Here is a 16,902-nt window from a genome sequence, read left to right as displayed (position 1 = left end):
AACTAAGGTGTCATGTTTGTTTCCACAAGCCTCCAGTTTCAAATTGGTATATAAATAATAACGCTGCTCCATGACAGGCTATCTCATCCGGTTGATGCTTAGAAATCTAGATTGCAATGATTTTTATCTTTTTAGGGCATAGCAGGAAGTTTTATTGCTCCAAGTTCTAGACTTCAAATGAATGTTTTCTAGAGATTTGATTTATTATTTAACAGGCGAGGTAGATTGTTTGGTTTTAGTTGCTTTAAAATTTTCACATATTTAAATTACAGTTATGTTTTGTGGCATAGAAGCTGGGGCTCCCACCTGCTCTGTTGTCTGTGTGTGGATGACCTGTCTTTTCAAGGAGACCCTTGCCTTGCCAGTGGGTTCTCCCTTAGTCTCCACATAGCATGAATGGCTTGACCTTCCATGTTGACACTTGTCCCTGTTAAACAACTCAGTTTCATTAAAAAATGGCATTTACACTTCTGGCTTGGCAGACTGATAAAACATTTGGCTGGTCACTGAACTGTCACCCTGAATTTCAGATACTCATTCCAGTGGACCATCTTCACTGCACTACCATCCCATGGCTATTGAGAAGTTTACTACAACAATATTCTCAATAATATAGAAATCCATCATTGGATTAAACCAGATCACTACATTTTATCAACATTCCTGTACTATTGATTTTATTATACTGTCACTTTGGCTTATGTTGTCAGCTTATATTGAAGGATGTCATCAGAAACTACCCTGTGGGGCTTTGTGACATATTTACTGTAGGGATTAAGTTTCTCGGTTCACCACATGACAGAGAAGGAGTCTGTGAGAGAATTTCTGTCTGTGCTTCTGAGAAATTGATGTATCTTTATCTTACACACACAGTGAATTACATAACTAGTCATGTTTTTCTTTTCCTGCTGACTGATCAACAGGTAGTGACGTATTTGTGATTTCTCTTTACTATGTTCATAGAATCTTGTGGTAAGTATGTTCTGTACTTAGTCCTGGCACCATGTCACATTTTATTACCCCTAATTTTTTGTTGCCTCGAATTTCTTCCAAACTAAAAACATATTTTATTTTTCTACTGTATGTATTTCTTAAGATGTCCTAAATTATTTCCGAAACAAGACAAGTTACAGTTGTGAATTTTTTGAAGTTTGTTTGTTTTTGATTTTTAAAGTAAGAAGTGATCACTAAAGGTTAAGTTGAAAAGCTCCAACCTATAACAATGAATAATCAAAATAATATTAGTGAGATGGCATTAGTGAGAGTGGGGTGGAATAGAAAATGAGGTAAAAGAGAGCTTGGAGAAACTGAAGTAACAGAATGGACTTTGGTAAGCACTTGTAATATAGGCCCATATATTTTCCACATTTGGCTTTTGTAATTTCAGCTATCTGTTTCCTTCACAAACATTATTCCTACTGTTGACAGTATCAGACTCAGGCAGATAGGAATTAGACAACCAACCACAGCAAGTTTGGTCCAATTTAGCATTGAGTGCTTTAATTGTGATGACTGCTGTTCATTTGATATTTGGTAATATCAAATTTGACTAATTAAACCTTAATTACTGTAGATTGTATTCATGAGAAAGCATTTCATTTACTATTGGAAACATTGAATATAAAAGCCAGAAAATCAATTAGAGAACATCCAGTCTAATGTGTTTATTAATAATTGCTGAAACTGGGGATCAGAAATGTAATGTTACTTGCCCAAGTTACTTGCAACCAATTAGTGGAAGAACCAGAACTAGAACAGAAATCACTTGATCCATGGACCAGCAACAACTCAGAATGTAAAGTTATTACAAGTCCTCCTGTTGAGGGCTTTGCACCATTTTCTTTAAAGAGGCCAAGTTCAATATCTATCAGATGTCAAAACAGAGAAAGAGGTTACTGATATAAGAGGATACTTGGAAGTGCCATTCATGGTCTATGCTGTTTCCAGCATCTGAAGATGAGGTGAGCTGAAGGTGAAACATGGGAAGAGGACAATAAGGGCAGTTAAATGACAAAACTATGTCAGAATGGCTCTGGTAATTTGAGTAGCTAATGGATATAAATATAGGTAGATCTGTGCTTGCTCGTTAAGTGTATATTGAAATAATTATCTTGATAATCTAAGTAAAGAACCATAGTTTTGCCTAAAATTGAGATGAATGAGTCAAATGGTTTTAAGGATTTTATTATCTCATTTTTTAAAAATTTATTTTTGATAGTGTAGACAAAGCAATAACTATTAAATTTCTGCAGCTATAGATTAAAACATTTTGTACTTACAGAGCAAATTGTGATTAAGAAGTTAGAATTTTGGGAATTTGTTTATTGTAACCAGTCAATCTGGAGAGGTCAGTTGAGGATAATATTGTTCCTATAGCACAGGAATTTCTTTGTTTCATTGTGAGTTGTAATTGCTGGAGATTCTAATCATACAGGTGATGGCCCTAGTTATATTTATTTTATTTCAGTCATCAAGACTACATTTACATGAAGCTGACACAATAATTCTTCCTGGTGTTTGACCTTCAATCTCTACAAATCTGTTACATGAAATAACAGTAAAAACAGTTCTACTCTCTCTTGTTCACGCTTCTGATAATAATAATGACCTCACCTATTTTACAAAAGCCTTTTTTTTTTTTTTTAACTTTTAGGTTCAGGGGTAACAGTACAGGTTTGTTACATAGTCAACTTGTGTCATGGGAGTTTGTTGTACAAATTATTTCATCACCCAGGTATTAATCTTAGTACCCATTAGTTATTTTTCCTGATCTTCTCCCTCCTCCCACCATCCACCCTCCAATAGGCCCCAGTGTGTTTTATTCCCCTCTATGTGTTAATATATTCTCATCATTTAGCTTCAACTTATAAGTGAAAACATGTGGTGTTTTGTTTTCTGTTCCTCTGTTAGTTTGCTAGGGATAATGGCCTCCAGCTCCATCTTTGTTCCTGCAAAATACATGAACTCACATTTTTATGGCTGCATGGCATTCCATGATATATGTGTACTACATTTTCTTTATCCAGTCCATCACTGATGGAAATTTAGGTTGATAACATGTCTTTGCTATTGTGAATAGTGCTGCAATGAACATATGCATGCATGTCTTTATAATATAAACATTTATATTTCTTTGGGTATATACCCAGTAATGGGATTGCTGGATCAAATGGTATTTCTGTCTTTAGATCTTTGAGGAATCACCACATTGTCTTCCACAGTGGTTGAACTAATTTACATTCCCACTTACACTGTGTAAGTGTTCCTTCTTCTCCACAACCTTACCAACATCTGTTATTTTTTGACTTTTTAATAATAGCTATTCTAATTGGTGTGAGATGGTATCTCACTGTGGTTTTGATTTACATATTTTAATGATCAGTATTGTTGTGCTTTTTCTCATATGATTGTTGGCCACATGTATGTCTTCTTTTGCAAAGTGTCTGTTCATGTCATTTGCCCACTTTTAGTTTGTCTAGTATTTACTCTGTTAAAATTTAATTTAATTTTAGGTTCTGGGATACATGTACAGGATGTGCGGGTTTGTTACATGTGCCATGGTGGTTTGCTACACCTATCAAACCATCACCTAAGTATGAAGCCTCTCATGCATTAGCTATTTATCCTGATGCTCTCCCTCGACCCCCCAACAGGACCTAGTGTGTGTTGTTTCCCCTAGTGTGTCCATGTGTTCACATTGTTCAGCTCCCACTTATAAGAGAGAACATGCAGTGTTTTGTCTTCTGCTCCTGCATTAGTTTGCTCAGGATAGTGGCTTCCAGTTCCATCCATGTTCTTGCAAAGGACATGATCTCATTTCTTTTTATGGCTGCATAGTATTCCATGGTGTCTGTGTACCAACTTTTCTTTCTTTCTTTCTTTCTTTCTTTCTTTCTTTCTTTCTTTCTTTCTTTCTTTCTTTCTTTCTTTCTTTCTTTCTTTCTCTCTCTCTCTCTCTCTCTCTCTCTCTCTCTCTCTCTCTCTCTTTTTTCTTTCTTTCTTTCTTTCTTTCTTTCTTTCTTTCTTTCTTTCTTTCTTTCTTTCTTTCTTTCTTTCTTTCTTTCCTTCTTTCTTTTGAGACAGAGTCTCACACTGTTGCCCAGGCTGCAGTGCAGTGGCGTGGTCTCGGCTCACTGCAACCTCCACCTCCTGGGTTCAAGCTATTCTCTGCCTCAGCCTCCCAAGTAGCTGGGATTACAGGCACCTGCCACCACCCCTGGCTAAATTTTTGTATTTTTAGTAGAGGCAGAGGTTCACCATCTTGGCCAGGCTGGTCTTGAACTCCTAACCTCGTGATCCACCTGCCTCGGGCTCCCAAAGTGCTGGGATTACAGGTGTGTGCCACCACGCCCGACCCACATTTTCTTTATCCAGTCCATCACTGATGGGCATTTGGGTTGATTCCATGTTTTTACTGTTATGAATAGTGCTGCAATGCATGCATCTTTATAATAGAACAATTTATATTTCTTTGCCCACTTTTTATGGGACTGTTTGGTTTCTTCCTATAAGTTTGTTTAAGCTCCTTCTAGATGCTGGATATCAGATCTTTGTTGGATGCACAGTTTGCAAAAGTTTTCTCTCATTGTGTAGATTATACTTTTACTCTGTTGATAGTTTCTTTTGCTGTGCAGAAGCTCTATAGTTAAATTAGATCCTATTTGTCAATTTTTGCTTTGGTTGCCATCGCTTTCAGCATCTTCATCATGAAATCCTTGCCTGTGCCTATGTCCTGGATGGTATTACCTAGGTTGCCATCCAGGGTTTTTATAGTTTTGGGTTTTATATTTAAGTGGTTAATCCATCTTGAGTTCATTTTTGTATATAATATAAGGAAGGGGTCCAGTTTTAACCTTTTGCATATGGCTAGCCAGTTATCCCAGCACCACTTATTGAATAGGGAAGCCTTTCCCCATTGCTTTTTGTCAGATTTGTCAAAGATCAGATAGTTGTAGGTATATAGTCTTATTTCTGTTTTATCTGTTCTGTTCTATGTCCCTCTATTCTGTCTATGTTTCTGTTTTTGTACCAATACCGTGCTGTTTTGGTTACTGTAGCCCTGTTATATAGCTTAAAGTCAGGTAGCATGATGCCTTCAGTTTCTTCTTTTTGTTTAGGATTGCCTTGGCTATTAGGGCTCTTTTTGGTTCCATATGAATTTTAAAATATTTTTTTTTCCTAGTTCCGTGAAGAATGCCAATAGTAGTTCAATAGGCAGAGTATTGAATCTATAAATTGCTTTCGGCAGCATGGCCATTTTAATGATGTTGATTGTTCCTATCCATGAGCATGGAATGTTTTTCCATTTGTTTGTGTCACTTCTGATTTCTTTGAGCAGTGATTTGTAGTTCTCCTTGTAGAGATCTATGAAAGACTTTCTAACACATCATCTTTAAGTTTCATAGCTTTATGAGGTAAGCAGTACAAGTTCAGTTATTCCCATTTTATAGGCAAGGAAGCTGAGAGCCAGAGGAATGATCTCCCATGTCTAAAGTCAGTAAGTGAGGCAGGGGTGGAACATAGACCACAGCCCAGGTCTTTTGGCTCCTGGCCCACGGCCTTTATCAATCCTATTACCATAGCAATAGTCTTGGTCAGTGTGACCTCTCAGGTGAATCAACTAAAAAAACATGACAACCTGCATTCCTGTTTCTAGTTTGCTTCTCCAACCCTTCCTCTACTTGCTCATTTCAATAGAGTAAGCTTCCTAAACTTGAATTTAATATGGAAGATAATTGACCTTTGGCTTTTGTGTTGATGGTGTAATGGGAGCTTATTGGGGGTTTATACTCAGGCATATCTAATCTGGAAGTGCGGGGGACTTAATGCCTCATAAAGATAACTTTTGACCAATGGGAACTGGAAGTCAGTAGTGAAATTCCTCCACTATTATCCCCTTTTTCCACCCATTGACAGGTGGTTCTGAAATCAAGTTGGCCCATGGGGATATGTTTCCAAGAATGGAGTAATTGGTTGTAGTTAGCAGTGCTAGCTCCAAAATGTATCATAGTGACTCTCTCTTCTCTGCTTCACTCCTCTTCTTACTCCTTTACACCTGTTTCCTAGAGTAGTAGAACCTTATAAAATAATACCACATGAGCCCTCAGTCTCAGGCTCTGATTTCTGGGGAAGCCAGCTAAAATGCCAGATTCATCTTTGTCTCATCTTTTGCTTAAGGAGTTCTTCCTTATATCCCCACCTGGATTACCTGACCCCTCCTCTCTATTCACCCAAATTTTACTCCTCCTTCAAGGTAGAGTAATGTGCCACTTGTTCTAGGATTGTTTGCTGTAATGTTCCTGGCCCCATGTGATTTTTTTCTCTCAGGAACCTCCATCTTTACACCCAACAAAGAAAACCACAATATGTTTGTATCTCTTGTAACAAATAGTAAGACAATTTTGCGTAAGTTACCCTTCTTTGCTAGTTCATAATCAACTTTAAGACCTTAGGTTATTTATTTTTGTATCCTTAGCACCTGACATAGTGTTCAATGATTATTTCCCGATTGCTCGTAATACAAGGGAAGGGAGAATTGCTCATTCTGATCAACATAATCATCCATCTAATTGATGGAAGATCACTTTGGATGAATCATGTCTGAAAGAGTGTGACAGTGCAGCTCTGCTGTAGTTTGAATATTTGTTCTGTGTTGATATGAGAATAGTTGAGAGTCATAAAGTACATCCTGTATGTCATGGTTCCTTTATTTTTACTGTCTTTGACTGGACTGAAGCATTTGGAAATCAATGGCGAGGAGAATATTTAAAGGTTCTAAGCATTTTTATTATTCTGCACCTCTTGTTAATTCATTTAATATTTCATTTTATAAAAGAAAAAATTAGACACAGAATATTGGCATAGACTACAAAGGATCTCATGACCTAAGGAGGTCCTGCATGGTGGTATAGGGGACATTCTAGGAACAAGAAAAGCTCTGTATACACAAAGCAAGTTTTATGATACTGTACGGGGGTGGGATGCTTAAGAAAGATTTTTTTAAAATAATGTTAATACATATAAAATGTACTGAGCAATCTAACAGTGTGTGTGTGTATTGCTTTTTAGCTTTTGGATTACCATATAGATAAGGCTAATTTCAAAGGATCCATGCCGCTGGAAATATGGCTTAACATAAGAAATTAATGAGCTAAATTTCTCTAATATTCAAATCACTTCTTAGTATTAACTTAAAAACTTTTCAAGGCAAGTTAATTATTTCAGACTGTTGGGTTTCCACGTAGAACATTTTTACTTAAAAAATGTTTAGCACATTAGGTGGGGAAAGGAACTTGCACTGGGGTAAAGGGAATCTCTTTTCCCTTGGCTTCATGTTTCCCTGTGAAAAGTTCTCAGTGCGAGTAACGTACCTGGTCTTTTAAGCCACTGACTTAGCTTTCAGATGAAATGAGTGATCTGATGGAGAGTTTGGGAGGAGTTAAGCCTGTTCTGTTCAGCCTCTCTTTGTATTCTCTCTTTTGAGCCAACTCTCCTCAGGGCACTCACATTCTTCTCGGAACCACCATGCTGGAAGTTTCAAGTGTGAAGGCTGTACTTCTGCAGTGAGGCCTGTGGTCATTCCAATCAGCCAGGGACTGGGGAGGGTGAATTTGTATAATTCAAACATGAATCTTACTTGCTTTGTTTAGTTAAGCCACATAAACAAATATCAATTTAAGAATAGAGGTGCATTTTCAATGTACATCTATCTGACACTTATGACTTTATATTGGTTCTAAATACAGACAAGTCAGAGAAAGAGTAGTTATTTATGGACAATATCAAACCCTGACAGAGCTGTCTTTACTTTCTCAGTGGTAGCAGTGAAGAGATATCCAAGCTGAAGGAACCAGAAATGCTCATTCGCCTAAAGGGAAACTCCGCTAACTGCAACATCCCACAGAAATGTCCTTAAGAAGGAATCGTAAATAGTAAATAATTGTACATGTACATAAGCCAATTTATTAATTCTGAAATTAGTTCTTTTTCTGCGTGGGCATGCAGTGATAGATGTTAAAAATGCTAACGCTTCTCTCAAAGCAACAAAAATGTGTTTCTTTTATGATTAGACAGATTCAGGGTAGTTAAAAAAACAAAGCAGGTTGCATTTGGAAAGCACAGTATCTAATGCTGTTAGTTAACTCTGCAACCTTTATTCTGTAGAGTGATTTGAATTCATTTTTCAGACCAAACATTCAGCATTGCCCTCCAGCAAACAGCTCTGGAGATGAAAGGTATCATTTGTAAACTGGTCCCATTTGCCTTTGAAGGCTCAAATTCCCTAATCCATCCCTTCCCCCAACTCTCCTTGACGTCTATGTGAAAGTAAAAGATTATTCAGCTTAAAATAGTATCTTGTAAACATTAAAAATATTTTCTGGAATAATACATCTTGTTTCTTTTTTACGATAGTAGATTACAATTTTCTTATGGGATGCTAAAAAGAAGTGTTTTGACTCTAAACATTTATTTATTTATTTTTTGGAAAGTGACATTATTTATCAGTCCAGGGTTTCAGATAAATTTTTTACTTCAGCCCTTGGAAAAGTCCCTAAAATATATTCCAGAACTATATGTATAATTTTACCAGAAAGTAAGCAATGTTGTAATATATATTAGGTACTTGAATAGAGCAAGCGCTGAATATTTGATAAACACAACCTTGACTTTTACTGCCTTGCTATTTGGTTAGGAATATATGGCATAGAAAGTGTTTTTATACTCCTTTTCTGCCCATTTCCAGACACATACTTACCTAATCTTGATTAAAAGCTCTTTAACAGACATTAACTAGCCCTCTGGAAGGACAAACGGCTATTCAACGTTTGAGTGTTTTACCCCATGTGAGTTACTTGTGCTTGATTGTTTCATAATAAATAGCTTAATTTGATTAGATATTAATTGCTGAGCCCTCTCACATAAGTCCCATTCCACTTTTTAAAATTTTGATGTGACTTTTATCTTTTGGGGGTTTGTTTTTCGTTTGCCCCCTCTCATTGTCAAACCCCATGCTTCAACAAAATGCCACGAATAAAAAACATTTTCCGAAACCAAATCAGATAGAGCAATAGCCCTGTTAGATTAACCACAGTTCCTCCCTTGTCAGCTATAAACAAAAAAAATCTTTTTTTTTTTTTTTTTTTTAATACAAGGAAAGAATGAACCTTTGACCTTTGTCTCGGACTTAACCAAAAAAGGAAGGAAACTACTCTCGCATCCATCCATGTCATCTACATGATTGTGTAGAAAATTTTGTTTCCTGAGCTATCTTGATCCACAGGGCTTTTTGATCACTGGGTTAGAAATTTCTCCTGCACTCTCATTTTGAGAATAAATGGCTTGTGGGCTACCCCCACAACTGTGGGGAGAAAAAAGAAAATTGACTGTGCTTATGAGTTGGACACATGAAAATGAACAGATATGAGCAAGCAGAAGTTGAGTTAATCACTCCCTCAAATTTAATCATGAGGAAAGCTCCCCTCTTCTCTCGAAGATTTCCATGTGGATATGGTTGCAAGTGACCCTGTCCTTTCAGTCATGGGTCTGGCGAATGTGAAATTATTTTGATATGTCGATCTGAAATGCCTCCCATGATTACTTTGGAGTTATCCAATGGAGGTCAGAAACAAGGCAGTAGGGTCTGTCACCTTTCAAAAAAACAAGATTTGAGGAGAGCATAGTTTCTGAGTGGGATAATTCAACAGAATTGGGAATGAGAAGGGTCTCAGGGCTGGCATATAGATGCTGCCTGTCAAAATGGAAGAGAGCAGCTGAGGAGATGCGAGCTCAGACTGCTTCAGGCAGCACTCCTCATTACTCATGCTTTCATCACTATTAAAATGCATTCCCCGGTCTTTCACTGTGCAAAAATGATTTTGGTCAAAATGCATTGAAAATATAATGGCATGAATAGGAGAAATACCAGTTTCCTGCTTGTAACACTACTCAGATTTAGGATTTATTATTTTCAAAGTTAGTACATAAAATTGTCTTAGAAAGAGTCTCCTGCATTTCAAGTAGCCTTTCTCTTAAGAAAAGTCTTCTGAAGTTGAGTTTAACTGCAATGGAAATACAACGTGAAAACACAGTATAAATTAGAGTGGTTATTGCTCTGCATCACTTTGTGTGTTCCTATAGCAACCCCTCCAATTTTACTTGCCCCTTATTGACCAGGCATATTTTTAGTGACTGCTCACAGCAGAATAAAAAATGAAGAAGGAAAAGAAAATGAGAGGGAGGGGGATGAGAATTAAAGCTATCTGTTGTTCTTTTACAACCACAGGTTAACTGGTTATAAATGTCTCCCTTCCTTCAAATAACTGTCATGGAGTTTTCCTTGCTTAAATTAATTCTTTCCAAGCGGTCCACAGAAACAATCAGCTCCATATTCTTACCCGAAGCATTTGGATTCTGAGATAAATGCAGCCCCATGACTATGTATATTAGCCAGATGCAGGCTATATTTACCCACCCTATGCTTACAGCAACTGCGCTGTCAAGAGAAATGTAAATATTAATGAAGGATGTTTCTCAGGATAGGATCTTCAGTGAGTGCTCTTCATCTGTCAAAACTGACTCAATCAGTACACACTTTCTGGACAGATCGAATGTTTATAGAGCCATAAATTGACATTTATCTGACAATTTTTGTATTCCTATCAAATGGCTTTCTTTACTAGGCCTAGGCATTTCAACACACCATTGGTGTTGCTGTGGAAAAATTAAACATACACTCTCATTCACATTTTTCAAGTGAAGATAAGAATAAACTGAATGCAGAGCTAGTGGCCTTTTCAAGAGTTATTTGGGTATGAAATGTAAACACTGGCCTAAGTAAAAAGGTAGAGATAAATCCTAATACAGTACTTTACCCTTGTGTGTTAGGAAAGGAAAAAATCGTATTATAAAAGTACTCATTATTAAATTAATTGTGACATAAAATGATGTATATGCATAAAGAGATACTTGTGTTATAGTCTCCAAAATATTAACAGATGATGAGATTGCTACTTTCGTTCCTGTGACTTCTTTTCCCCAAAACAAAACAAATCTATAAAAATAAATCTAAACTACTTTGTTTTTCAAAAGTAAAATATAACAGTTAAAAGAATAAATCTTACATAATATATGTACACTCAAACATACTCACACATACACACAAACCCTGTAAGTTAAATAACTCTTAAGAATAGGAAGAACCTAGCTGTTAATGACATTTCCCATATGCTTGCTAAATGCCAACAAGACCATATTTTATAAAATGAGCCATATTATGTTTACCTTATGTATGTGATAGGATTTGTTGCCTCCCAACATAAAGATTGTTAAGCAATTTCAATATACATTTATAATATAAGTTGGTTTTTGTGGCATATACTTGAAAGCAAGTTTTACTAAAGGAATTAGAGACAACCTAAATATTCTGGTGTATCTTCAATATACCTTACTACCACACTTGTCACATTATATATATTTTTAAATTTTGTACCTGTTTATTAATATACTCCCCCAATTCAACAATAAACTTAAACTCAAAAATTACTAGGTGCTCAAAAATGTTTTGTGTTTTGATTTTTGTTTACTCATTCATGTCTAAGAATTAAATATGTCAGGGGCTGTGAGAAAAGGGTGGTGATTGTTTGATTCCCTAAAACAGAATAAAGGAATGTAGATCTTTTACCTTCTTGGTCTGCTCAGCAGTTTTTTCATTTATAGATTTTTCTTTCTCTACCCTGACGGAACTGCCAATCACATAGCTTCACCAGTAGTACAAAGGTGCATGGCAATGATGCTAAGCCAACCAGAATACCCTATCTCTCTAAAATTATTAATTAAGTCACCAGTAACAAAATGGCTCAGCCAAGCCAGAGTTCTTTTTGAGGGACTGATATGGACCTTGAAATTTAAGATTCTTTCTCTAGAGATCCAGACCACTGAAGACTATTAAGGATCATCATTGCTGAGAATGAGGCCTGTTAGGAAAAAGGAGAGCTAAGAGAAAGAAAAAAAATTGGATAGATTTCCTAATGACATCATTAAATTCTTAATTCAAGGCATACCCAACATTGGACATTCCATAGATATTCGTATGTGCCAATATGTTACTTAATTTGTTCGTTCAAGTTTGTTAGAGTAGAGTTTGTCATGTCTTATAACCTAAAGTCTTAACTAATATATGAGGTGCTATAGAGTTTACAAAGCTCCAAGCATTAAAAGCAAAATATGACTGGATAACACAAAAGAGCTGAGCCAAGACTACTTTCTCCATTCTTTGTGGAGCTAGTGGCCTCTTGCTTCTGCTTCTTATTAAAAATATGCTTCAGTTTCTTCCTGTCTCTGCAATTTATGTATTTCCATTCTGTATTTATAATTGTGCCTTCTTTTTTTGTGTATAACAATGTCAGAGAGTTTGCATGTAACCGAGAGTCAAAGCCAGGATTGCTACCATTCCTCAGAGCACTATGGAGCATATTGTCTCAGCTTTCTCTCTGCCTCAGCTTCCTTTCACAACATTCCACTAGAGACTCAAGGCAATGGGAACGTGTTGATATACTCTACATGAGTCAGCACCCTAGGACAGACAGTAAGGGGGTAAAGTGAATCTGGAAAACCAAACAATTTATCTGATAGAATGAAGCAATGAAAATTGAAGGAGAATACAGAATTTGTTCAAAGTTTTGCTTTGTTTGCTAGTTTAAAGTATGTGCAAGTCCTGCTGGAAAGGTCTAATTTATATCTGAGAAGCAAGCTGTTTCCTGGCTTAAAGTATCTTTTTAGTTTAAAAGGATGCATTTTAGCAGCAAATTTTCTGGTTAGCTCAACAAACCTTGCACTGGAATCTGATTACACATACTGGAGTGAAGCATCATCATGCCCTTGGGTCACGAGGAAGAACTGCATAGTGATAAGATAACTAGGTCTACCTTTACCCCTAATAACCGAATTAATTATCCTGTAACAAAGTTTGTTTCACCAAGACTTAATCAATTCTTAGAGACAATTGGAAAAAAAGTAAAGCATTGAAACCTAAATGCAACTATTAAATTTAAAAGTATTGTCCAGATAAAGTGGAGTTCAAAATTAAATATATAAAACACGGTGATTTTATGACTAAAAGTAGCTTTACATAATATACTTTTAATGTTTATGCTCATTGGAACTTTATTTCACTCCTTTCCTTTGGAAAATAGTACATTAAAATGTATTTGACCTGCTCTTTCTCCTTTCAAGAGAATGAATTATTTGCTATGGGCCATGCCACCCACACCTTCCTTTCTTATCCCCTCACACAGATTTTGCCAAAAGTTAAAATAATTCCACCTAAGGTATTTTTTTTCCTACATTTTCAGTCCTCCTCCACTTCAAGTAATCTTATTTTCACTTTTAGTTAAATCTCCTATTTCTCTAAAATAATCGCTCAAAGGGATTTGATGCCTGGAGTCCACATTAGCACAGCATTGCCCCATAGCCCTTCAGAGTTCAGCTTTGAAATATTTGCACTGTGTGCCCATGCAATTAAATGACAAACCAGTAGTTCCCCTGAGGGAGTAGGCTGGGGTGATTTCACATTACGGAAGTTTTATACTATTCTATAATTATGCTGAGATCTATCTGTGTTATTAGCAGGCTACTTCAATTTATAGAAATAGAAGATTGTAGATGTAGATCATCTATAATTCCTTCACCTTCCGGATTAGGAAACCAATACCCACTCAAGTATTGTGACCGCCTAAAGGTCACATAGCTACTGATTACTAGGTGAACTTTTCCTCTTTCAGAGGTTTTGAAAATCAAAGAAAATGTGTAATAAATTGTAATAGCTCAATATCCTAAAGTCCCAGAAGCTCAAGTTACACTGTACTCAATGACTAATGTCTGGGTGTTACCTCAGAACTCCCAAGTTTCCAAAACCAACACTGATTGCCTGAACCAGATGATTTTTTCCTATACATTTCTTATATATTATTCACCAAATCAGAAGGAATCATTCTGGAGACTTAAGTATATCTCTTCTTATACATACACGAGACATGATAGATTACTCAAAATACAGTAAGAACTGTATTGCCTGTGAATTGGATGTTCATCCTGAATCCATGTGTGGAAGACAGGAATGTCGGTAACACTAGACCCTGCTTCCGTGTTCTTCAACTCCAGCAGCAAAGAGACGCTTTGCACAAGGAACATTCTATTGCACGACACATACAAAGACCCTCAGGAAGTTTCTTCTGGAATGAAATTCCAGGTTCTCCCAAATCCCATCCTTCTCATAATATAGCACCAATAATTTAGTGGCCTCAAACATCCCACTTGCTTGCAGACTTTCATTACTTCTCTTCCATTTTCTTTAGCAAGTGATGGGGATTGGTTCAAAATAAATCAAACTGTAACACAAATTTGGAAAGGTAAAAAAGCCTTCTTCAATGTGACCAATATAGTCACTTTGATGTCTTCTATATTTAAGATTTTATGAGATTCTTCTGAAATAAAGCTTAGTTATTTCTTGTAGTATTTATAAACTAAGAAACACAAAAAACGGAAATTCTAATTTTAAGGTATTAAGTAATTTTTCAGAAGAGCTTATCGTTTCAATATAAAATATAGAACATGCTAATTTTATAAGTAAAGCAGTTTTACCTAATGTGTTCTGTCTGTACCTCTGATGTCTTTTCTTAGACAACCGTATAAATTGGCTTTGACTGATAATGTCATGTGACGGCCAAGTAAATTCCATAATCCAGTGTATTCCTTAATACTTCTTTCTCTTTCCCATTGTTGCCTCTCCCTCTTCTATACTTCAGCCCTTTGAAGTTTTAAGACTCATGGGTAGATTCAGCTCATCCCCAGACTGCATCTTTCTTATGTTTTCCTTTATATTCTCTTCTCTCGCTCTTTGGATAATTTCTGAGTAGGAGATATGTTTTTTTTTGAAGCTCCCTTGATTTTGCTAAATCTTTCTTTTTCTTTGAACTGGGACAAGGCTCTTTATATTAGATATAGCACTTCTAAAAATATTGGTTGAACACCCTGTTTAAATATCATGAATTCATCTTCTGGACATTTGTACTGAGTACCTACACAGTGCCAATCCTCAAGGCATTTATAGTCTATCAGGGGAAGATCTGTTTTTTTAGTATCTTCTACCTCATTATAGAAAACATAATTTGTGTTAGTGATTTGTAGGAAACAGATGAAAAACAGAATTGTTGAGTTGTAGAGTGTCATATAATTGATACATTAAGCTAACACAGTTTCTCTGTATCTTCTAAGGCAGAATAAATAAGTTGTGTATGTATATGTTTGTGTGATTCCTTTATTGGGGGAAAATTTTATTCCTAATAATTTGGAACAAAATTTATGTTTCTTTATAACTTCTAATTTCCATATATTTTACATCTTATGTCTTACCCTTTTCCAAATCATTGATTCAACATCCTGTATTTTGACAGAGTGATAAAGTATAGTCTAAAAATAAAGAAATTGAAAATCAATTTCTGACTGATCTGTCATGGTTTACGTCACTATACTTTGCTTTAAGTCAGAGACATCTATTTTGGTCTCTTAGTATTCAGAAAGGTGTTAAACAAGTTATTTAAATTCTCTGGGACTCAGTTTTCTCATCTGTAATATGAGGATGATATGAACATTCTCTCAAATAATAAGAATTAATTGAGATAATAAATTTAAACTGTCTATAGTAGGTGTACAACAAATAAAAATGTGTTATTATACCCCAAGCAAAGTCCATGTCAGCTATTTAGAGCAGAGGTTGACAACGTTTCTCTGTAAAGAGCCAGATAATAAGTGATGTCTCTACTGTCTCTGTTGTAACTCCTGGACTCTGATGTAGTGTAAAAGTACCCATAGACAATATATAAATAAGTGAGTATGACTGTGTTCCAATAAAACTTTATTTACAAAAGCAAATGGTGGGCTAGATTTAGCCTATGTGTTGCAGTTGGAGGACTCCTGACTTAAAATATTGCACCTACATTTTACCTTTTGCTGCTGTCTACTTTATATAACCCAATTCCACTTAACTTTTCTATGAATTCAGTAACTAATTCATATTTTCTTTTAAAATCTATTAAAATCTATTAGATATAAAATGTATTAATGATAATACCTGTTAATTACCATTCAGATAAAATAATATAAAATATTACAGGTGTGAGTGGAATCTTCCTAAGTATCTTTTCTCAAATCCATTCCAATTCTCACTCCCAGAGATAAATGCCATGTTCATTTTACATATATACTTAGGCTTTTAGTTTTACCAAATATGTATATATTCTTTAAAAATATTCAGTCTATTTGACTATTTGCTATGATCTGAATGTTTGTGTCCACTCAAATTCATAGGTTGAAATCTTAACCCCAATGTGATAGTATTAGGAAGTGGAGATTTTGGGAGATAGATTATGAGGTTGGAACTCTCATAAATGGGGTTGTTACCCTTATGAAAAGACACAAAGGAGCTCTCTTTCTCTCTCTCTCTCTGTTTTCAGTCATAGGAAGATACAATGAGAAGTTGGCAGTCTGCATCTCAGAAGAGAGCCCTCACAAAACTTGACCATGCTGGCACTTGGACTTGATCTTGGACTTCCAGTTCCCAAAACTATGAGAAACAGATTTCTGTTGTTTAAGCCACTCAGTCTGTGATACTTTATTATGGCAGCCAGAACTAAGATAGTATTATATTATATTTATATTATATCATATTATATTATATGTATGTATCCCATCTTTGCCTTTTCAGTTAAAAAGAAGTGTTTAAGATCTACCTATATGGATATATGTAGAATGGGTGCATTAATTTAATTTACACTTCTATGTAATATTCAAATATATGCATATACCACAATATATTTATTGATTCTTCTCCTCATACAGATTTATGTT

At 35.7% G+C, this 16,902-nt stretch overlaps 1 long non-coding RNA gene across 1 annotated transcript in view; it reads left to right on the top strand.

The window, feature by feature from the left end:
- Positions 1–16,675, top strand: part of LOC126956425 (uncharacterized) — a 39,550-nt gene extending 22,875 nt beyond the window's left edge. The window contains exons 2-3 of the long non-coding RNA XR_007726332.1: positions 7,816–7,931; positions 16,509–16,675. This is a non-coding gene — a long non-coding RNA (uncharacterized LOC126956425). The remainder of the gene's footprint in view (positions 1–7,815; positions 7,932–16,508) is intronic.
- The last annotated feature ends 227 nt before the right edge of the window (positions 16,676–16,902 follow it).

The sequence above is a fragment of the Macaca thibetana genome, chromosome 6, assembly GCF_024542745.1.
Source record: "Macaca thibetana thibetana isolate TM-01 chromosome 6, ASM2454274v1, whole genome shotgun sequence".
Lineage (NCBI taxonomy): Eukaryota > Metazoa > Chordata > Mammalia > Primates > Cercopithecidae > Macaca > Macaca thibetana.
Note: the sequence above shows the minus strand (reverse complement) of the source record. Positions and strands in the feature narration are given on the sequence as shown.